Source organism: Danio rerio, chromosome 19 (assembly GCF_052040795.2).
Source record: "Danio rerio strain M-AB ecotype USA chromosome 19, GRCz13ab, whole genome shotgun sequence".
Lineage (NCBI taxonomy): Eukaryota > Metazoa > Chordata > Actinopteri > Cypriniformes > Danionidae > Danio > Danio rerio.
In genome coordinates, this window is record NC_141039.2 from 14,612,696 (window position 1) to 14,636,303 (window position 23,608).

A 23,608-nucleotide genomic window follows, 5' to 3' on the forward strand; every position below is an offset into this window, starting at 1 on the left:
AAGCTTCGTGTCTTGAGACTTCATATTACTGTCATTCACTGCAGCCCTATCACACAATATTATGGTTGCAATGATGATAGCAGGAGTTGTGATCACCAGCGGTGTTGTCTCCACTGAGGATTACTTTCTGTACTCTCTTGTAATCGCCAGTGGTGATTTCTGCCGGCAGCTAGCTCTCTGCAACTCTCACATGGTTGCCCACTGAAGCTAAGCAGGGCTGCGCCCGGTCAGTACCTGGATGGGAGACCACATGGGAAAGCTAGGTTGCTGCTGGAAGTGGTGTTAGTGAGGCCAGCAGGGGGTGCCCAACCTGCGGTCTGTGTGGGTCCTAATGCCCCAGTATAGTGACGGGGACGATATACTGCTCAGTGAACGCCGTCTTTCGGATGAGACGTTAAACCGAGGTCCTGACTCTCTGTGGTCGTTAAAAATCCCAGGATGTCCTTCGAAAAGAGTAGGGGTTTAACCCTGGCATCCTGGCCAAATCTGCCCACTGGCCTTTGTCCATCATGGCCTCCTAACCATCCCCATATTCAATTGGCTGCATCACTGTCTCCTCTCCACCAATCAGCTGGTGTGTGGTGTGCGGTCTGGCGCAAAATGGCTGCCGTCGCGTCATCCAGGTGGATGCTGCACACTGGTGGTAGATGAGGAGATTCCCCCCCCTGTGTAAAGCGCTTTGAGTGTCCAGAAAAGCGCTATATAAATGTAAGGAATTATTATTATTATTATTATTATTATTTCTTTTTCTTAGTTTTTTGGCGTACTTTGTGCATATCGCCACCTACTGTGCTGGTTGAGTCCAGGGGCCTCATGTATCAAGGCTGCATTTGCACAAAAACTTTGCATATGCCAGATTTTACGCTCATATTTGGATTTACTAACAATGAAATTAACGTAAGTGTGCGTTAATCCCCGCCAACTTCATGTCTGGTGTATGTGCATTTCCTGTGTGTGTTTTTTTTTTTCCTTTGGCTACTCAAAGGATCAATTATGTTAAATTGCACACTACAAAATATAGCACCAACAAAGTACCCTGGCAAGTGGTCCAAAGGGAACTGGAATGCTGTTTAGGGTTAAGCCAGTCGTCTTTGAGCTGTGCAAAACCCGCTGGATAGGACGGGATCATTAATATGTCTAGCAGGTATATGAGGTTTCCATACAATGCAGTTGACCAGCCAAACATTAAAGTGCAATTTGCAGCGATTTCCAATATTATCTGGATGCAGCCTTTATGATGCAAGCTGAGATTGCATCACTCAGCAATGCATTGTCAGACACAATGCAATCAATGGAGCAAGTAACATCACTGTGACGGGTAGGGTTAAGGGTGGGGTTAGGTAAGCGCATTAAAAAGCATTGGATGCAGCTCAGATTGCACTGCACCAGATCTGCATCCAGATCCCTCTTGCGATTGCTGGTTTTCCCAATGTAATCGGAGCGATAGACTGCACGCAAATTGCCGATTCAACAAAGGTCTTGGTACATGAGACCCCTGCATGTTCAGCTCACCCCCTCCCTGCACACGGAACTCCTCAATCTCTAGAGTTGAAACAGAGCCAGCGGTGTTTTCTCTGTTAGGGATCACATTTCATTGAACTTCAACTCCCAGAACTCTTTACGCCCATCAACTCCTGCAACAGCTGACAATAATCTGAACATTCTCACACAGACACAGCTGCTGCTCATCTACACTGATTACAAAAAATTTTTAAACACGCCACTTTCAATCACACATTGCAGAGTGATGTTTCTTTATTGAACACTACAAAGTGGTATTCTCTGTTTGTTTTCTTCATGGTTTGATTCTTACCTTGTTTTCCATTTTGATTAAATTCTTACCTCTCGCCTGTATACTGACCACGTTTATTGGATTACCCTTTTACTACTGTTTTGCTCCTGTATTTGACCATTGCCTGTACAACCCAGTGTGTCCGTGGGTTCTTAAAAAGTATTAAAAGTTGATAAATGAATTATGAGAAAATTAAGGCCCTTAAAAGGTATTTAAAAGTCTTAGAGTGCTTTTACATCTAGACTTTTGTTTCGGAACCTGTCTCATTTGCCAAGTTAGTGTAGTTCGTTTGGCATATGTGAATTCAGCAATCAAGCTCCGATTAAAACAATCGGCTCGAGATCGCCTGAATGAGGTGATCTCGGCTTGATTGAAACGAACTCCGGAGCAGATCGATTGCAGTGAGAAAGTGATATGATCCGAGCCCGACTATATCACAGTGTTTTATGGATATGTAATAGGCATACAGCAATATGAAGAGAGAATTATGAGTAGGGTGAGAGGTCATTCCAGACATCTCGAGTCTTCCGGAAGTTCCAGGACTCTCCTGCAAATGTACAGAGACTCCCAGATGCCCACAAACGAGTGATAATCTCCCAGAAATCGCACCTATCTCCCTCCCGGTCCTCAAATACATTGGGCACCCTTCTCACCCCTCCCCGCCGCATCCCTTCTCGCTCTATAAACATGTCGTGCGGACCCTGTCAAACACCACCAAACCACCACCCCCTGACAGCTAAGCGGGACTCTGCAAAATAAACCGTGAAACTCTGACCAATTTGAAGAGAGTTTACTCGCACATGACTTGTTTTAGCTCTTTTGGTCCTTTTATAAACTTTGCTGTGTGAAAGCTAACCACACCAAGAACAAAGAGTAACAATGCAACTATTTTAACCACTGTTACGGAACAAATGAATCAATTCACAGGGGTGAAAGCACCCTTAATTGTGTTTTTACGAGGTCTTAAATTTTGTTCAAGCATTGTTCAAAGGGTTTGACTCCAAAAAAGCATAAATATATTTATTTTCCTCTCCTAATAATAACAACGGTGTGCTCTATCCATGTGATTAGTTTGGGCCGGGGCGAGTCCGGCTAAGCTTCTCCATCCTGGTGATGTCACGTAATTTGTGAAACCATAGAGCGAAACAGACGCATACTGCTGGTTGCAGAAAGATGAGTTTAAACAGTGGCTGAAGCCTGTCGCTGAAAACAACAAGCTTTGTTTCTTCCGAGCTTATCTGAGTTCTGTTGCATGGTTGTGCTCCATTGATTTATTTAACTACAACTGTTTATTAACAGCTGTTTATTAAGTTAAGAGTTTGATAATGATTAGAACTTGAAGTGACGATGAGGTCTAAAAGGGGTGGTCCAGAATGTAATTTTAAGGCTCGGTTGTGTTAATAAGATGCAAAGCGATGTGTGCTTATGTTTTACTTGGAAGGAATCATGTTATTTTTTCATAAATCTCACTTTGATTATACACAGCCACTAAGCTAACATGAAAACGACTGATACATTTCCTAGTTCCTCTAAAAGACCTGCCCTCAAGTGACTCTGATTGGTCTTGTGTCATAATGTGCTGGATTCGCGGATCGGCTCCATGTCACGCCCGTACAAGCACGCGCGTCTTGTGTAAACAGTCAGTCAACATCAGGCCCGCTCTCTAAAATAACATCTGACAAGTGTCTGTAACGAGTGAAAATGGGGTGCGACTCCTTTAAGGGAGTGTGTGTGCCATTGTGTGTGTGTTTATGTGTGTGCGTGTGTATACTGTGAACTATCTGTGCGGTGCGCGGGACCGATGTTTAAAATAAAAAATATAATTGACGTCTAACAATAGTCCAAAAATAGTCTAGTCATCAAATAGCCTGAAATGAATGACATGTGAACTAGTAACCCTACAAACATAGTCTTGATTTAGCCATGATGTCTACGTTTAGATGTCTGTCAAACACAAAATTGCTTAATGGGTTGATAATGTGGCAAATAATGGTTGGGAAACCAATGTCGTCGTGTTTTTTGTCCATGACATGATGCAAATTAATTACTCAAAATGCCATAATCTGACATAGAGATTATCATAACAGACAAAAATAGCCAGTCTAAATAGTCTATTCTGAGCTTGCTTTCATGTTGACAGCTCCCTAGTTTTTGAAACACTGCATTTCTAATTCCATAAAGCAAAATAAAATACACATTTTGTACAGTGTTCCTTGTCCCTTCTTTGATATCTTCTTAACTTGAACCATCTCTCTCTCTCTCTCTCCTTGTGCCCCGTTCGCTCATGATTCTCTCCATGCAAGCACTTTCATCTGCAATCCCTGTGATCTGTCCATTCACATTCAGCTTCAACGGAACGCAAGCCTTTGTGTTCCTCACTCTGATGAGTCCAGTTAGAGCAAGATAGCCCACATCATTATATCCAGTGGTTTACCCCGCTTAACTTCCCACCAGCCTGACATTTCATCCCCCAACCATTTCAGAAAGCATTACACAACTCCATCAGATCCCAACAAAGAACTTCACGCTCCAACTGAAATTAAGCATCAAACATCTCTCAGCGGGAAAATGACAGATTGGGGGAAATGTAAGCCAAGCTATTTTGCAAGCAGTGTTTCTTGTCCAACCACAACAATTGACAATGAGTTTACATTACTGAATTGAGGATAGCTGGAGAAAGAATGAGCGTTACTTGGTTTCAAACAGTCACACTTAAGTGCTGAGGTTGTCTGTGAGTGACTGATTGTCTAAATAGAGTCTTTGGTGCATGTTATCTGGGCTACGCTGAAATGGGAGCATGAAACGCTGACTTGTCATATCAGAGAGTCATTGGCCAAGAAGAAATGCTTTCAGACAGCATTCGTTTCAATGGCTCATGCTCTTAACATACATTTTAGGCACTAATTGAGGCTATAGCAGAATTAGACATTTTGAAATAAGTAATCCTTATTTGGATGGGACTGATTGTATCTTTGATTTCACACATTGATTTGGATGGGAATAACAACCCTGTGTTTACTATATAGAGGTGAGGATTGTGTTTTGCAAATTTTGTAATTGCATAGATACACACTGCCAATGGCCATCTAAAATAGAAAAAGAAAAAAATATATACATAAACTGTAACATTTTGTTGAACTACTTTTAGCTTTGATTGCCTCAAGCATTTGCCATGACATTGTTTCAGTACGCTTCTGCAATGTCACAACATTTATCACTGCCCCAAGTTGCATTCATTTTTCACTAAGATCTTGTATTGTGCTGAGAGAGTTGGACGATGCAGTCTTCTCCAGCCCATCCTAAAAATTCTCAATAGGTTTACGGTGTGGGCTCTGTGGTGGACAATCCCATGCTATAATGAAATCAAATCACAAATAAACTCACAGCTATGTTTTAGATAAACATCTTTTCTATGACCACAAGGTTTGTCTTCTAATATGGTGGTGTAAATGAGAAGCTATTCTCATCATCAGCTAGAGTTAAATAACTATTAAGGAATATGTTAAAGTACTTTTAAAATCATCCAGTCATTCATTTTTCTATGGTTTAGTGCCTGATTTATCAGGGGCCACCACAGCGGAATTAACCGACAACTATTCCGGCATGTGTTTTACTCAGCGGATGCTCTTATAGCCGCAACCCAGCAGTGGGAAGCACACATCAAACATGCCCTCATACATTGCAGTCAATTTTGTTGACTGGGACTTCTTGCCTGCCCACTTTTAAAATAAAAAAAACTAAAAAATCGATTAATTAACATTGATAAATTAAAAATATAAATTTTAAATTACTCACTAAAGAAAAACATGGTTTGATGGACTTGGGAAAATCACTGTTAATTTCTGGATAATTTGGTTGTAGAAAAAAATTATTAATGTGTTTTGCTATTGTTAACGTTTTTTCCACATGATCTTGATGGAGGGTCACAGGGTTATGTGGAAATGGGAATGTCAGTCACCTGTTCTATGATTGAGGGTAATGAAGGAGGTGTACAGGGTCAGTCATCTGTTCTATGATTGAGAGTAATGGAGGAGGTGTGCTGGGTTTTAGTTTTACCAACATTGTAAAAATGTCTAGAAAATAAATGTTTCTTCAATAAATAAGAAGTCATAGAAAATACTCTCTCATTTTTAGTTTGAATCATTAATCCTTAGCTCTTGACGTTAACTACGAGAAACATGTTTTGGTTGTTTTTGTTGTTGTTATTGTTTAATATTTTTATGATAAAACCATGTTTGTTTTTCAAAAGGGTACATATTTAGGATAATTTGCAACTAAGTGCTGAAAGGATGGTAAGTAATCTGACCTGATATTTCAGTAGTTTACAGTCTGACCATTCATTCATTCATTTTCTTGTCGGCTTAGTCTCTTTATTAATCTGGGGTCGCCACAGCGGAATGAACCGCCAACTCATCCAGCACTTTTTACGCAGTGTATGCCCTTCCAGCCGCAACCCATCCCTGGGAAACATCCATACACACTCATACACTACGGACAATTTAGCTTACCCAATTCACCTGTACCGCATGTCTTTGGACTGTGGGGGAAACCGGAGCACCCGGACGAAACCCACGCAAATGCAGGGAGAACATGCAAACTCCACACAGAAATGCCAACTGACCCAGCCAAGGCTCGAACCAGCAACCGTCTTGCTGTGAGGTGACAGCACTACCTACTGCGCCACTGCGTCGCCCGCAGAAAATATGACGTGAAATGAATAAAATGTCATGTACAAATTAGACTCAAAATGAAATTGCCTTTCAAAACTAATTATTAAAGTGACCGATTCAGTTACTTTAACAATTCCCCAAATTCATCCAATGGCTTTTTTCAAGGATTATTTGCATGCACCAATATATTAATGAATTAACCAAAACTTACTCTACAAATTCATATGATTTAATCTGTGATTAAATGTGTGATTTTTTTTAAATAGAGACTTGCCCCCCAACCCCAACCGCTAAACCCAACTGTCATTGGGGAATCAGCAAATCATACTAAAATGTATGTGAGGCTAAAAATTTATACAAATTAGCCACTGAATCAAAAGCTTAAGAACTGCCTTGAGATTGGATTGCAAAATCTGATATCTCTGACATTGTGGGGAGTCGGGACCAACCAGAAGTTGGGAAATAATAATTTAAATTTAATAAATAACATATATATAGCAAAAAGCTGTTGAGAGGGCTTAATATCTGTTAATACTGCTCCTTCAACAGACATTTAAATGACTATAAGAAACTTTGCAAGTACATGTCAATTTACACTATTGGCATGTAGGTGCAATAAAATTTAAATTCAACAAACGGACCATCAAAATCAAGTGTAACCAAATATTGATTGGTTAGCATATAAAACATTTATTGTATAACAGTCTATGGTATAGACAGCAATAAAAAGGTATGTGTCAAGCAAACATGGACATTTGAGTGATGCAAACAATGAACTGTACTATCAGGATTCTTGGAACAGCAGAAATAATGGATGGATAATATCTTTCACAATAAACCTAATCAGTATTCTTGCCTAATATTGCATTGTGTAGATGACTCAGTTCTTGGCTGAATCATTCATCCTTTATCCAAAACTGGATCCAATGCAGGTGTCGTCAACCGTTGAGGCCTACTGCATTAAGTAAATCAGTAAATTTATAACAGTTTCTGATATGATAAAATGTATCAATAGCAGTCTAGGTTTAGGACATTTCCATATTTCTTGTCCCACAGAGCAGATGCAGCACTATTTATACACCCAGAACAAAAACATAATGTTAAAATCAATGCGAATTTGTGCAAGCTCAGAATTTTCAGAAGATCCTTAAACAATAATATGCTTTAAGTGATTAGCCTTTAAAAAGACTTTTAATCCTGGGAACAAGGCCAGCCATTGAAAACATAAAAAAAAAAAAAAAAAAGAAAACATTGGGGTTTAATGCGGTTATACTGTTTAATCCAAGGAAATCAACGGATACCCATGTGAATTGTCAGTCAGGCAAATCTACAGAGCATTTAATCCTGCTTTGTGTTGGAGGTCTTGATCAGCCACTCAGGATTATTTTGTGATAATGACTAGCTGGCCAAGGCAAATAATTATCTTAGTCATTTCTCACATTTATTCTTGTATTGTCCTTCAACTTACATGAAAAATAAATTATCTAATTTATATGTTATGCTTATTTATTTATCTGGTAAGTATAGAATAAGAGAGATAATGTACATTCAGCTGATCATTATCGTAAAACAAATCTCCTCAGGCTAACATAAACCCATACAGATATAATGACTATATTTTTACAAATTAATAAAAAAGATATGAGCACAGGCAATAAGTCTTACACTAAAGCAACCACATTGAATTTTGTATAATAATAAAACTAGATTTACTAAACAGGGCAAATTAGAATGTGAATACAACCCCATAGAAGTGCCCATGGTAGGGTAAAGATCTACAAGTTCTACAGAACTACAGAAAACAGTAGCTCATTTTCATGGTCCATTTCAGTGCATAAATCAACACATAATTGGGTTGCAAACAAGCAGAGCTGATGATTATAAGGTCCATGCAAAAAATAGGCACAATATGGGTCAAGACAAGGGGTGTATTCCAGAAAGCAGGTTTAACTTTCATTTTAATCTTGAACTCTACTTTGATTAACACTAAACCTTAATGCTTACTCTTTGGCTCTTGGCAGTAAGCATTCCTGGCAGTAAATTCTGTCAGATTACTCAGATTATTTATTCTAACCTTGAACACAAAAGACATTCTCAACAGAAGGCAAATGATGACATGAGTCACCATGGAAACAGATGCCAAAAACCAGCATGCCACACCTCTTGTTTCTTTTTTTTTCTGTTTAACGGTGAGTTACATTCTTAGTGAGTTATGCATTACTTCTTAATCTTGATCTTAATATATTTTAAATTGCAAACAAGAATTATGCTGCTTGTTAGATGCTAATCGAAGGGTTAAATGTATAGCATTATAGAAAGATTAGGAAGTGTCCCGTTTGATAAAAATATATAAATAAACAAATTAATAAATTAATAAATAAATATGTAATAAACAACAGGGCAAATTATCATTTAGAATGTATTTTTTAATCTCAGAATTATATTAAAAATATATTAATTTGTTAACTGTCAACCATTTTTACAAGTGTAGGCATGTAAATGTAATGTCGAAATTCAAAGAAATATTATTCTGGAATGCTTTTCAATTTATTTCTCATTCTGTTTTGGTGTTAGAGAAGCGACTGTGTCTGCAGTTACGAATTAAATAACAAAAAAGAATTGTGTTTTTTTAAACTGCAATCATTTAAAAAAAAACAAAGGTTTTTGTGAGGTGATATACCAAATGATGGCTACTAAGTGACATTCATACACAATTGATGACTTAGGCCGTACTCACACTAGGTAAAGTTGCCTCGAACCGGGCCAAAGCACGCTTGTCCCCCCTCCCGTCTCCCCCGTCGGCCCGCGCTCACACCATATCGGGCCTCGGCACGCTTACGTCATCGCTGCTGCGCTGTTTAGAAGCGCTCTCTATGGCAAGCATTTTTAGCATTTAAATCTTTGTTCTGACTCCATAAATATATTTCGAGATATCTCTAATTATATTTTGACTAGTCATAATTATAATTCGACTAGTCAGAATAACAATTAGAGATATCTGCAATTGCAATTGTACTAGTACGAAATCAGATTGGAGATATCTGCAAATATATTATGACTAGTCATATTCCTCCTTTGACTTCCATTGAAAAATATTTGCAGATATCTCTAAATGAGTTTTGATTAGTCACAATTGTAATTAGAGATATCTCTAACTGAGTTTTCACTAGTCATAATACATTTGAAGATGTCTTTAATTCGTCATATTTAGAGATATTTGCAAATATATTTGAAGATATCTCTAATTAATTTACTAATAGTCGAAATACAGTTGTAGATATCTTGAATTGGATTTTTGACGAGTCAAAACTCAGTTAGAGATATCTGCAAATATTTTTCAATGGAAGTCAATGGAGGAATATGACTAGTCATAATATATTTGCAGATATCTCCAATCTGATTTCGTACTAGTACAATTGTAATTGCAGATATCTCTAATTGTCATTCTGACTAGTCGAATTATAATTATGACTAGTCAAAATATAATTAGAGATATCTCTAATGGATAGTCAGAACAAGGTTTAAATGCTAAAACGGCTTGCCATACGCTCTCACCCAGTAGCACAGTGGAGATTTCTCTAGTTATGTCGTTTCAGTCGTTTGATATGCCGTCAAATATTTCGCCAAACAGTCCTTAGGGATGCGGGGACACGCAGTCAGATATTTCGCCGAACAGATCGCCACTTTTGGTGCTCAAAAACAATCATAAAGCTCTCGTGCTGCAGGAATGAGGAGGTCTGCTGAAGGCGCGCAGCTGTGGTGCTGTGAGGAGTTTGCGTCTTTAATAAACTACGGCAGTTTGCGATCACTGAACAGTAAGAATGATTAATAAATCCATATGAAACAACCACTTAAAATCACGTCTCGCTTTCAGTTTCGGGCTTTGGCGCGTTTTGCGCTCACACACAAGTGTACCGCGCCAAAGCCCAAGTGATCCGCGCTCAGGCACACCTCTTCCAACCGGGCCAGGGCCGGCCAAGTGAACCGTGCTTGAGCCCGATTCAGCGCACTCACACTTCTCAAACGATCCGGGAAACGGGCCTGGGCATGGTACGGATGGCATAGTGTGAGTAGGCCCTTAGTAATTTTGGGGCCCTATGCAATTCCAGGTATGGGGCCCTAGCATTTTTGGAAAATAAACTGCATGTTAAAAAGTAGGCTATTTAAATAAATATAATTAAAAATTATATGAAATGATTTGAGTCCTCAAGAAATCAAAACCAAACATTTAATTTTGTTAGCTCACATTGCTAGTTCTGTGAAGAAGAACTTCAAAAGGATAAATGGTCAATTTAAATTATAAAATTTAAAACGTGAAGACCGGTTTGCCAGTACCATAGAAATACCTTGCTCTCGCGGTGCTAAAACATTTGCTGTCGATATGCAAAGGAATGTACTGCTCTCAATGCTGCAGGTGTGTGATACGGTTATGTGGTACTGGGCCTCCTGTGAGTGCTCTGAGGTGGGGGAGAGGTCAACGGCATCACCCGCAGAGTGCAGCTCGTTGACAAGAGCAGAAACGGTGCAGCATGGACACACGAGTGTCTTCAAAAATCTCCAGTAACATTTTGTTTCATGATTTTGTTTCAACATTCAACAACAAATTAAAAATGTGTTAGTCACTTTTTAAAAAAAAATTGGCGCTAAGGGGGTCTGAAATGTCATTAATTTGGCAACACTGGATGCCAGCAGAACGGAAAAAACATTCCATTATTCATAAAGGCCCGGGATTTGAAAAGAAATAATATCATTAAAATCTTAACAGTTATAGAGTGATATTACAACATACCATTGAACATTTCTAAATGCACTATATGATAAATACCCTGGAGGTTTTATCCAGAGCATAATTTGCTTTTAAACCAAAAGCTGAGGTTATTTGCTAATGTTTTTGCTTATGTAATGCCTCCTGATGTTAAATAATGAAGCAAATACAAGTAAAGTAACTTCTACAACCCTCAGTAAATTATGCATGATTTATTTAAATCCTCTTCTCCTGTAAATATTGGTATTTGAAAGGGAAACCCCTACAATGCAATTACTGTAGATGAGAAACAAAAAGCCACACCTTTTCTGCATGTTTAACTAAGGGTATTTAATAGATACTTTGTTTTTATGCCAAAAGAGGGTTTTTGTAAAATGCATTGTACTCTGTGTTTGTCAAACTTACATAGCTTTTGTGATTGTGACTTCTTACAAGAGTTGTTTATCCATGTGAATGCTATCATTTTTGTCTGTACCTGTACCTGAACCTTTTAAAAAACACAAATAAATGTAAATGTACCGAAAAGCCCAGCCAAACTGAAACGTAAGAATATTTTAAAGAAGATACTGGTTTCTAATATCTACTGTATGGATCACTTACATGAAATAAACCTAAAACCTGACTGTTTTTTATTCAGATTTTCACAGCATTGGCAGAGGATCAGCATTAGCATAAACACATGCCAAACACATGAAGTGCTTGACAACTTTAAATCATATTAATCTATCCACATTTGTTTCATTTGTGCCTCCAATACAACATCATATTTAAACCACAGAGTGGGCTCAGAAATGTGAACGATTCTAGCAAAATATCCAAAGAATAAACTCTAATAGGAGCTAGATTTTTATTTCTTCTCATCCAACATTTACTCCTACTTAGGTGTGACTTCAATGTAACATTCATGAATGCATCACTGCTGAATCAAACAGGATGTTAAAACCGAGAACACTCAAGTGTTGCTCTTTTCTTATCTATAAAAGTCAGCGCCATAAAATCACAAGTCTGTCTATTTCAGTATCATTTTCAGTAGACTTAAGATTTTGATTACAATATGCGTCTATAAACTTTGTCAATTTCCTTTTAGAGAGGTCACAAATGCCTCCCTTATAAAAAACAAAAGTGATGTGGTTGTTCAGAAGGTCGGAAGTGAGCCATAAGCCGCTCATTTGTGATCTGCATGTGTTTTTGGGTGGTCCGCAGCCGGAGAAAGCACCACGCCATTAACCATCCCCTGACACATCATTCCACCCAGATAAGGACATTAGTGGAATATTTTAGTTTACATGGCTCCAAAGTAAAGCTAGAGCTGCTTCCAAGAGAAACTAGCAAAAGAAGCCTGGAAAAGAACTTGAATTATTTACAATATGCTAAAAGTATTTAAGGTTAAAATATTTCAGGCGGTAATGGTGAGCATTGCAGCAATGTAATATGCTCTTAGTTAAAATGATCTTAATATTACATTAAGTTAAAAAGTACACTAATAAACTATTTACATTTTGCTGGACTAGGCGACAGTTGTTTTGGATTTAATATTCACATAATAATATGGTAACACTTTACAATAAGGTTCATTAGTTAATGCATTTACTAACATGAACTAATCATAAACAACACATGTACAGCATTTATTAATCATAATTGAACATTTACTAATGCATTATTAACATTCAAGTCCATGCTTGTTAACATTAGTTAATGCACCGTGAGTTACATGCACTAACAATGAACTATTGTATTTTCATTAACTAACGTTAACTAACATGAACAAATACAGTAGTAAATGTATTGTTCATTGTTTGTTCATCTTAGTAAATGCATTAATTAACATTAACTAATGACCCTTATTGTAAAGTGTGACCAATAATATAATAGATGGAGTCAGGGTTTTACCAGAGTAAAAGTACAAGTTATTGTATAAAATTTGTTTATCTTGCAACAGATAGTCAGTAGTTTTCCCTGATGAGGTAAAAGTTATCCTGCCCAAAGCAAAAATGTTTGTTTTCCACAAATAACTTAGATAAAAAATAAATAAATAAATTGAGACCTGCTGTTTTTGTCTCCAACCTCCACTGAAAAATCAAATCTAGTCTGTATGAGAATATTTGCAATATGATTGCAGTATTATTATTTTTTCACAGCACTTATCAATTATTTTGACCTTGATAAAATAACTTTTTTTTTAATTGATAAAAGTAACCAAAGCTTCATTTCTTGATGACTTTAAAACTTATTTTTTGCCAACCTTCAAACTAAAATAACAGCTGGTGGTTCAAGCACTCCTGGCATCCCATCTGACATACATAAAACGAATTTAATAAGGAGTGTCTGACCAGGGACTATGCAGAATGGCCAAAGATTAATCACATATTACAGAATTTTATGATTCTACATTTAATTGCACAGAATCTCTAACACCCTCCGCCAGACATTACCCCATCTTAGTAAAACTAAAGAGAACCAATATATGTCAAAATAAAAATAAAATATAACAATAATTGCAAATCAGACTTGATTTGGAATGACCATTAATCCAATCTGAGTAGTTCTAAAGTAATAAGTTAAGTAATAATTTCTGAGAAGAGTACTTTGTAGAATGAGAAATTAATGAGCCTAATTAAGAATAAAGCACCATTTTCTAGACTTTTTGGTCAACCAAACACATTTGAAGAACCCACTAACATTTAAGCTAATGTTATAGTTAATATAGGATAATATACACATATGCATGATCATTGTTCTCTGATATAAGTTAATGGTCATATTAAATTTCAAAGAAGCATCCAAGGACTCACTGCGACTCCAAAACAATTCAATAGGTGTGATAAAAAAAATAAATAAAGTAAATAAAAAATCCCAAAGAATGAAATAACTGAAAAGTCTGTGTGCTTCAAAAAAAAAAAGAAAAGAAAGAAAAGAAAGAAAAGAAAAAAAAGAAAAAGAAAAAAAACACAAGCAAAGTAAAGTGTCAAGCAGTTGATCAAAGATAAATGATAATGATAATTCAGTTGATCACATGTTCAAGCTAGACCAAGCAGAGAATAAATGTATAATTTTTTTGAGTGTGCAGACTTTTCTTCACATGAAATGTCAAACATTCAAACTTTTAATAACTTTTATTATGATGCAATATTAGCAAAATGCTGACAATATTCCTGTATTTGTTGCAAATAATTTAATGTACATTTATTGACTTTACAGACAGTCTGAATAGCCCAGCTTTTGGTAGAGACTATTAATACTGATTTCAAAACATTACATTGTAAACATTACAATTTGCATCTGATAGCAATTTGAATGCCACTCACTGTAAAAAATAAATAAATAAAATAAAGTAATAATAAAAATATGTTGCATCCGTTTTTAATTTTACAAGTCATTTTAACTTGCATCATTTAAGACTTTAACAATAGAATTTTATACAGAGCAAGATTGTAGTCTATTGTGAATAGAGACCTGAAGACTAGGGGTTGGATCTAAATGCAGTTTTTATTAATGCACTTAGATCATTAAGGTAGGGGCTGAAAGCCAGCAATTCACAATAACTGAGACAATCCAAGAGCATAATCTGTTTAACAGGCAGAAGGTCAAGACAGGCAGCAAATAATCAAAAAAACGATAAGTAAAGTTTCACAAACTAATTTTGAGAGGAGCACGAGATATGAATGACTGCAGCTGGCCACCCATCTACATTCATTAGTTAGCCAATCAGATTAATCCAAACTCACTATAAGTAGCCTAGCTAGATCTACTCCCTTATCTTTGTTTTTACAAAGTAACCCCCATCCACCCCTTCCCCTCCTTTCCTCCTTTATCTCAGGGGAGCTCTCGAGAACCAACTGATCTTTTGCTCCCCTCATATGCTCTATGGACCTGGCGGGAGCCCTGGGCTTAACTATCTCCGAGCTCAGGGTTCTCTCCCTGGACAGCATGCCAAACCTGCTAACAGTTGTCAAACAATATCTAAGTGTGAACTCTTGAAACAATGTGAGGGTCGAATACAAGAAAGGCAAAAACAAGAAAAATTAATTTGATTTGTAGCAACACTAACAAGACTCGCCATTTAATGTGTATTTATAGTCCAAGTAATTAATGATAATGTCCTTCAACTATGTGTGTAATGCAGAGTGAACTTTAAACCGGTGTATGAATGCAGTGTATGATCTTCGGTGACCACAATAATCAGAAAATAGTCCACCTATTGCCAGCATTATGGTTTCAATAAGAGAACATCTAATGGATACATATCTTTATTTACACTCAATATGGTATTTTTGGATACTGTTTTATAATGTAGCCTCTATCTGCCGCTATTTTCACTATATAAAGAGCATGATGTAACTACATGTATTGCAAATAATAAAACACTGCTTGCATATAAAATTACTTAACTGCGACCCGCTTCTTTAATCTGACATACATCATAGTGTCTAATTTGTATGAAGTCATATAATCTAATTTGTACAATTTAGTATGGTTTGCTCATCCCCCAATGACTGTTGGGCTTAGGGGTGGGGTTAGGTGCCACGCCTCCTTTTTTAAAATTGTACGATTTCGGATGACTGAACAATTAGCCACTTAACTGACACAATGTAAAATACTTACATTTTCTCATGAGATCAGGCTGGAATTTCAGACACTGAAGCATTTGTTTGGTCAGATGATTTGATGATAAACTAAAGTATGAGGCGATGTCAAAAAAAAAAAAATCCTGGATCCATTTAAGCAGAAATAACAAGCTGCAAGTTTTGGAAGTTTGTATCTTCTGTGTGTGAATTTTGTCACTGTTTTGGAGCACACTAGCTTATAGATATTCTTAAGACAAACATACCGAAGCTAACATCTAAAAAACGTATAATTTTATGGGACAGATTCATAAATTTAGGCTTAGATTATAAGTGCATAGGCTATAAAAATATAGACTCTTCAAACCAGAAACTTTGTTTTGACAAATAAGAATTTGATAAGAAATATTGCTACTTTAGTTTCATTTTGTTTAACTGTGCACCCAGAGACAGTGGAAGTCAGAATTATTAGCCCCCTTCAATTTTTTCTTTTTAAAAATAATTTTCAAGTGATGTTTAACAGAGCAAGGAAATTTTCACAGTATGTCTGATACTATTTTTTCTTCAGGAGAAAGTCTTTTTTGTTTTATTTTAGCTAGAATAAAAGCAGTTTTACATTTTTTAAACACTATTTTAGGGACAAAATTATTAGCCCCTTTAAGCTATTTTTTTCCCGATAATCTACAGAACAAACAATCGTTATACAATAACTTGCCTAATTACCCTAACCTGCCTAGTTTACCTAATTAACCTAGTTAAGCCTTTAAATGTCACTTCAAGCTGTATAGAAGTGTCTTTGAAAATATCAAGTCAAATATTATTTACTGTCATCATGGCAAAGATAAAATAAATCAGAAATGTGTTGAAAAAATCTACTCTCCATTAAACAGAAATTAGGGGAAAAATAAACAAGCTGTCTAATAATTCAGGAGGGCTAATAATTCTGACTTAAACTGTATGTATATTTCAACATTACACTATGAAACCTATTTAGCTTAACAATAACTGAGGAGCTACAGCAATTCCCCTTACAACCTCCATTTTGTAAACCCTGTTCAAGGACACTGATATAAATGAGATCTTTATAGGGTCATAAAATATATTTTTTATATATGTTAATTGCATACTGACTGACTTTTAAAGCTTATTGTACCCTGTTTTTACTCTGGTTAAGCAGAACATTAACTAAGACTGACATGATTACATCAAAAAATGTGTAATTCCCTTTATACATCTAAATCTGCAATTCCCTCTAAGGTCACCATTATTAAACAATTCAAGCCATTCAAAGCCTTTCATCCTGGATATCTTCATCTGCTCACACTGCAGATGGATAGGAATAGTTGGAACTTCTGTTATTGTTCCCAGTATACAAAGCTATCTTGGAGTCTGATTCACCACAGGCCATTGAATATTTGTGTTTGTACTGGCTGCTGCGTCACTTTGCTGAAGCCAACAGTTTGTAGCACTAAAAATACATTGAGATAAAAACACTGAACAGGACATAGAATGAAGAAAGCTTATGAGTGCAGTGGCAGGCAGAGAGGCAGCAGTGATATCTTATGTCATTGTATACATTGAAGTGATAATGCTGAGTTTTTTTTTTTTTCTCAAAGCGCAACATTATTTGTCACACTTGAAAATTTTAGCGTTCAGAAAGAGGAACTCACTTACCTCAGCTCCTTAAAAGGCTGCCAGGATTATGTTCTTCTACTTACATCAACACTTTATGATCGCAGAGGCTGAGCCAACAAGTTTAGTGTTTGTAATTTAGTTAAACCGCTTTAAAAAAGGGGTGTGTAATTCGATTGATGCTACGTGTTGAGACAACTATATGTAAGCCATTCGCAGGTTGACTTGAGAAGAGTGTAAACATTGTGGAACTACTGAAACTCTGCTCTGCTAAAGGGGATATCTTTTAAGTGCAACAGTGAACCGCAGCCTGCAACTTACTTCGTATAAACATACACAGCATTGGATGTGATTTCATGCACAACCCAGGAGTTCTTTAGATAAGTAGATAAAACATGCGAGAAGATAAAACATATGAGATTGAAATTTTGGGAAAATATATGCTGTACTTTTTACACTCAATAAAAAAAATAAACACATTGGGAAAATGATATTAGGGAGAAAGCAGCAGTAAGGTTTGTGTAAAATCAAAATGTACTATTTTTATTTTATTAGTGCACATTGGTATTCTTTAGGTGAACAAATATTATTTGCAAGGTAATCCACTGAAATAAAGTGTTTTTTGTTAGTCTTTAATCAAAGTCTGGCTATTTACTTCCATGTTTGGAGTGGCATTTCTCTTAATGGGTCATTCCTAGGATTTTGTAATATTTCAGTCTCCCTTATTTTTTTAAAGTGGTTGTTGACTAAAATTAAATTTTAAAAGCATTTTTCATTGATTTACTTTGTACATTATATTGAATCTTTTTTTTTTTTTTTACATTAAAATCATTTTTAGCATAAAAAAATACAATATCTCTGTAACAAACCAAGCTTTTTGTCATGTCCCAGAGGAACTTCTTTGAAATTGTGTGTAGAAAAAAATTGAACAGAATGCACACAGTGTCAAATTATTTTTTTAGTATTACAACCATTTATTTGTGTTCTTTTCTGGTGATAAATAAAAATAAAATAAAAAATACGATTTTTTTTTAATATAAAGAAAACGGCTACAAAGTTATGTCCCTCAATATAATCTCAATCCCATCACACCGGCTATTCTCCACCAATAGCAATTTAGACTCCACTCTTATATGACATCACAAACAGAAAGTGACATCATTCAGCTCTCTTTAACTGCATGATGCAAAGGAAGGCAAGATTTATTTAAATTTATTTACATTTTTTATGTTTATTATAGTGAGGAACGGTATAGGGTCAAACTTAATGCTGTGTTCACACCAGACGCGCAACGCGTTTAGAGCCGTGTCTGAGTCCTGAGTATCTGATTGGCTGACGCTTCCGTTGGCGCTTGAAAAGTTGAGCTAGTCCCAACTTCTGCAGCGAGGAACGCTTCTGAAGCGGTGCCGACGGATCCACAATGCAGTTCGGCAACGCCTGACGTCACCCATTCAAAGTGAATGGGAAGCGTTGACGCTGACGCCCTGTGTGAATGGGGCTAGGCTCATAGAAACTTAACCTGGCTGATGGAGATTTTCAGCGGTGCTTCTGACTGAGCCCAGCCCAGTTTGATAAACTTCTTGTCGGTGTCTGCTGGGGGATTTCCCCTGGGACACCAACAACAGGCGATACGTCACAATCACGCCCCCACAAGAGCAAGCTCCTGATTGGTTAACGCAGCGCGAATGTCCGCTGAAGTTCAGATTTTCCAACGCGAGTGATTCGCCCGAAACACGCATTAAGCGTGCAAACACGCGAAATGCTCAATTCGCGCCACGCCATTCGCGCCATGCGCACTGCGCAATTCTCTCGCTCGTATCGCGCCGCAGGATGTCTATTCGTGCGTTTGCATTGACTTAACATGTAAATCACTCGCGCTTGACGCGCGTGCCGCGTCTGGTGTGAACGCAGCATCAAATGTTCACGAGGCTATTTACGCGCGAATAGCGCGATTTATCCGCGCGTTCCGCGTCTTGTGTGAACACAGGATAACAATTCAACCCTTAATGTAAAATTAAGATGGATTATGATTGTTTTTTTTCATATATTTTTTTTAATGTCAAAACAATATAACATATTCTTGTTTAATTGCTGCCATGTGGGTCTTCTCTTTTAAAACACATTAGGAGCAGAGGTCAATTTGTTTTAAAAAATCAGCCCCATCAGGGAGTGTGCCCCATCAAACTCAGCCCCGTTACACATGTCATTGTTTTGTGGTTGTAAACTTGTAACAGGATTAAGATATTCACCTAATTTATCAAGAATATTTAATAATAAAAAAAAAAAAACATTTCAGTAAATATACACTTACTAAAACTATTTTTTGTCACTGATAGAATTTTTGAAGCAGTGTTTTCACTTAAACTTTGATGCAATTATATGTTAGACATGTACGGAACCCCGGAAGGGACATAGTGAAGGAGAAAAAATGTGGCTGTGGTGAAAAAAAATTATGGGTGAAAGAAAAAAAATGGGTGGGAGGAAAATATATATTTTCAAGTTTTTGCGTTCTCTCGCAAAAAGGTTTTGCGTTCCCTCGCAAAGTTTTGCGTTATGTCGCAAAGATGTTTTGCGTTCTCTCGCAAAACTGTTTCTCCACAAACACTTCCTGTTTACTTCACTCACGTAAACCCTCCCGTTTTTTGCAGAATCTCTCCTGTATTTTACCATTCTATCCCACTTTCTTTACATTAATACTGTGCGTCGATCATCGCCTTTCATATGCAACCTCTGAACCAGTGAATGCATGTATACGCGCTGACTGACAGACACGCTCCATACAATAAACCGATCCCAGATCAGCTTTTACAGAGGAGCACAAAGGAGCGGGTGTATGTTTAAACAGACAAATACACTGAATAATATAAACATCTCCGTCCTGCATGTTTTATTTTATACAGCTAATTTTCTCTTAAATGAGCACAAACAGTTTCTAATGGAATGCTTTCATTATAGATCTGTGTATTCTTAAAGTGAGACCTCTGTTATCAAACAAAACAAAATATGAGATTCATTTGCTGCTCACTTGTTTGATAACAGAGGTGTCACTTTAAATGGCGCGTACAGATGCTGATCTGGGATCAGTTTATTGTACAGAGCGCGTCTGTCAGTCAGCGCTTAAACATGCATTTACTGGTTCAGAGGTATATATGAAAGGCGACGATCGACGCACAGTATTAATGTAAAGAAAGTGGGATAGAATGGTTAAATACGTGAGAATTTCAGCTAAATCTGGAGGTTTTACGTGAGTGAAGTAAACAGGAATTGTTTGTGTAGAAATAGTTTTGCGAGAGAACGCAAAACATCTTTGCGAGGGAACGCAAAACATCTTTGCGAGAAAACGCAAAACTTTGCAAGGGAGCACAAAACATTTTTGCGAGGGAGCGCAAAAACTTATACATATATATTTTCCTCCCACCCATTTTTTTTTTTTTCACCCAGCCAATTTTTTTCATCTCCACTACATCTCTTCTGGGGTTACGTAGACATGGCACCCATATCAGCAGCAGATTTTATATTTAATGTGAAATAAAATAAGGAAATCTAAAAAAAATTATACCAACCACCATGTTAAGGCCTAACATTGTAAATATGTGGTTTGGGTAAGACATCTAAATTTAAAAACTTTTTAGAAAAATTAAGAAACAACAGAATACATTAATTGTATAATTGTAACTTAGATCATATATAAACGTAAAACTTATTTTAAAATGTTAGATTTTAGCCATTAAACTGATTTGAGTGACATATGAGCAATAGGTAAATATTGGTTTTATAACAAAAGCTTTGTAAAATACTAATAACTCAGTTTTGTCCGTTGCAGGGTTGAGAGTAATGGGTGTCCAAATAAGAATAAAACAGAAAATAATATAAAGGCTTTAATGCCTGAGATGAGAAAATATGATTTTTGAAAGTTTAAATTGTGCCTAATTGTGTAGGCTATTAAAAAATACAATCAATACATTTTTAAAAATGAGTTTTCTCAAGCTGAAATATTACCAAATGCCAGGAATGACTCTTATGTCAGTTTGAGCTTCAGCCAAAATATTCTTTAACACAAATGATGTGCAAAAAGAATCCCTGCTCGCACTCAATATTCAGTTTCTGTTTAAAGTACATCAACATACTGAAAAAAAGGTTCTCGTAGACTTTAAGTAAACCTTTAATCTGCTATTTATCAGCATGACAAATGAGTTAATAAGGTTTAATTGTCATGATAGTTTGGTTGTTGAGTATATTTGAGACAGCATGCTCTTTAGATCTTGCTGTGCTTTTCTTTGTATTACTCATTCAACTAGTATGTGATCTTGGATCATTTATGTTGATGCTGGAACATCATCCCTCTTCGAAAACATCATTCATACCTCATACTTTCTACCCTAAAAATAACCCTAAGAGTAAATTATTCCCAAAATCCAAAAGGGATTAATTGTTGGATAACAATGATGTAAAAGCACATAAACAAAACTGTAAGCCCTAACCTAACATAAACTGTAAAGTTATCCCTTAAATCTGTTTGGTTGATTGGAATGTTGTTCCAGGATCAGGATAGATGTTGATTCAGAAACATGTCCTAGCTGGGGAAATCACACTAAAATTAATACTCTAAAACAAACAAAATAATATGAGATGTAAACATTTTATATTTCTATAAAGTGCAAAATTTTCTATAGTTTTAATATGTATGTAAATTTAAAGGTAACCGGCTGTCACCACTGGCTTGCATGGTTTGGGGCTTGTGGAGCTGCACATTGATGGGTTTGCTCTTCAGTGTTTGGACTTTCAGCAGTGAAAATCATAGCCCATTTCCACTTAGTTGTACGGTATGGGTCGGTTTGGTTTTCTACGCTTTTATGGCCGTTTCCACTATCAAAGGGTACGTAAAAGCAAACCGTACTGTACCACATTTTGGTTACCCTTTGCAAACGATACCTAGCATGAAAAAAGGGTACCAAAAGGCAGAGCTAGACCTGCAGCTGAACGCTATTAGTTTATGTCACTCGCAGAAGCAGGAAAATGAAAACAAATAAAAAGCGCCATTTTTGAATACACAGCCGAGACATTACACTGTAATAGTATATACATATAACAAGCTATGACCCGAGCTCAAACAAACCTTGTCTTCATCTCGATGAACAGCAACAAAGCCAAGAAGAACAAAATCTGCTGTGTCTTGTTGTTGTCTTTTACAAGCCCGTCTAAAAGTGCGAGAGGTTTCACTCTCACATGCGTGTCTGTATTTAAAAATAACAAACTTCTTGAGCTTATGTGCACGTCATCATTGAAGCACTTCTGTTATCCAATCCTTTCTGAAAGGGACAAACGTGAGAGTGACGTGTGAAAAAACAAAGGAGAAGCTGGATAAAACAGAGCATCAAATGATGCTTCCTACAACATAAAAAATAAACAAACTGCCATGTTTAATTATTATCATCAAGTACTTTCTAACAAGAGGTTACATGTGCTAGTGAAGATTAAAGACACAGATGAGAGGTTTGCACTATCTGGGCTATAAGTTGTGTTTTTTTTTTTTTATACCCGAAACAAGATCTAAATGTATGCTGTATGTAGTTCTTCTGTAGTTGGTAACATATCAGAGACTGTTTAGCAGGTCGCACCCCAGAAGCACCGCTCGGCGGCGCGCCGCGCAGCGACACGCAGCGCCATGCATTTTAGAATTCTAAACATAGGTTTCTATCAGGATACACACACCGGCGCCGCAAGTCGGCAGCGCCCGGCCACGGCTCAGGACGCAGTTCATTTTTCAGCCGCGCCACAGAAAGCTATCTGATTAGTTTCATGTTAAATATCATTTGAATGTGCGCGTCTGGTGTGTGATACTTTAAACTGTCATGTGCGCACCGTGTCGCGGTGCCGAGCGGCGCTTCTGGTGTGCGACCTGCTTTAGGGTCTGTATGTGTTTATATATGTTGCATTAATTTATTTATTTTATATAATTGCAGAAGTTACAGTAGGCTATTTCGCCCTATCATTCATCTAGAGTTATACTCAAATCATGTTTATAGAAAGATTAGTAATAAACATGTATAAAGCATCTGTTTTGTGAAAGGTGCTTCTAATATGATATGTGATTGACCTATACAGCTTTACTTTGACATTTCCTTGAGTAAAAATGTCATCATCTCAAACTTTCTGTCGTACACCACGGCCATCAAAAAGGTAC

The 23,608-nt window shown here is 36.8% G+C and overlaps 1 long non-coding RNA gene across 1 annotated transcript in view; it reads right to left on the reverse strand.

The window, feature by feature from the left end:
* LOC101885092 (uncharacterized) overlaps positions 1 to 23,145 on the reverse strand; it is a 48,321-nt gene extending 25,176 nt beyond the window's left edge. Inside the window, exon 1 of the long non-coding RNA XR_015516602.1 lies at positions 23,026 to 23,145. This is a non-coding gene — a long non-coding RNA (uncharacterized LOC101885092). The remainder of the gene's footprint in view (positions 1 to 23,025) is intronic.
* Between the last annotated feature and the right edge of the window lie 463 nt (positions 23,146 to 23,608).